General features: G+C 38.8%; 1 non-coding gene across 1 annotated transcript; it reads right to left on the reverse strand.

Moving 5' to 3' along the window:
- Positions 1-395: 395 nt before the first annotated feature.
- On the reverse strand, positions 396-502 carry LOC115303104. The gene has a single exon (XR_003913820.1). It is a non-coding gene; the product is annotated as a U6 spliceosomal RNA (small nuclear RNA).
- Positions 503-1,280: the final 778 nt, after the last annotated feature.

Here is a 1,280-nt window from a genome sequence, read left to right on the forward strand (position 1 = left end):
AACAGTCATTTTATTATAATTTTCATGGTTCTGGGGTTGACAAGACTAGTTTGTTAGGGTATTTTATACACTCGTAGTCAGGTGGTGGCTTGGGCTAATTATCTGAAGTTTGATTACTCACATTTTTGGCTTGTGGGCTGGAAAGACCCACACAGCTGGAGGCTGGGACCGAGTTTCTTGAGTAGTTCTCCCAGGCTCGAATGTGCTGTCTTCTGCACGGTGGCTTCAGGGTAGCCATGGTAGCTCAGGGCTCCACAAATAGGTGTCCGTAAAGAAAGGCCAGGCTGAACCTACCTCACCTTAAAAATTATTTATTTAAAAATTTTTAAAATTCCATTATAGTTAACATACAGCGTAATATTAGTTTCAAGTATACAATATAGTGATTTTATGACAAAAATATGGAACACTTCGTTAATTTTTGTGTTATCCTTGTACAGGGGCCATGCTAATATTCTCCATATTGTTCCAGTTTTAGTGTATGTCCTGCCAGAGTGAGCACTAACTCATCTTTTAGGACTTAGTTTTGGAAATCACACAGTCTTCCTTTTGCCACATGCTTATTACCAAGGCCATCACAAAAATCCACCCCAAAGCCCAGAGAAGCTCTCCCCTTGAAACATTGGTTTCTTGAATAGTTTGTTAGTTTCTTGTCAGTGATGTCACAAATTTAAAATAACCCAAATTTATTACCTTACAGTTTTGGAGGTTAGAATCCTGAAATGATTTTCACTGGGCCAAAATCAAGGAGGCCCTAGGAGACAATCCGTTTCCTTGCCTTTTCTAGCTTTGGGAGGCTGCTTGCCCTCCTTGGTTTATGGCCCTTCTGTCTTTAAGGCCAGCATTGTAGCATCTTCAAATCTCTCTCTGGCTCTGACTCTCTGTGCTCATCATTACATTCTTCTTTTTCTCTTCTGATCCTCGTGCTTCCCTGTGGGACTCTGTGATTACATTGGGCTCACTTATATAGTCCAGAATAATTTTCCATCTCAAGGTCCTTAGTTTAATTACATCTGCAAAGTACCATTTATATACTCATAAGTACTACAGATTGGGATGTGGACATCTTTGGGGGAACATTATTCAGCTTACCACAGTGGGAAATGACAAGGCTCTGAAAGGGCATATGCAACCAGAAATAATTGTGGCAGTCATTTTTTGAAAATACAATCTTCCACAATTAAATAATTTCAGTGGTTGCATAGTATTTTACTGTGACTATCACTATTTACTTAGCCTTTCTTTTTTATTAAGCATTTAGGGTATTTCTAATATAAAAA

The sequence above is a fragment of the Suricata suricatta genome, chromosome 9 (genome assembly GCF_006229205.1).
Source record: "Suricata suricatta isolate VVHF042 chromosome 9, meerkat_22Aug2017_6uvM2_HiC, whole genome shotgun sequence".
Classification (NCBI taxonomy): Eukaryota; Metazoa; Chordata; class Mammalia; order Carnivora; family Herpestidae; genus Suricata; species Suricata suricatta.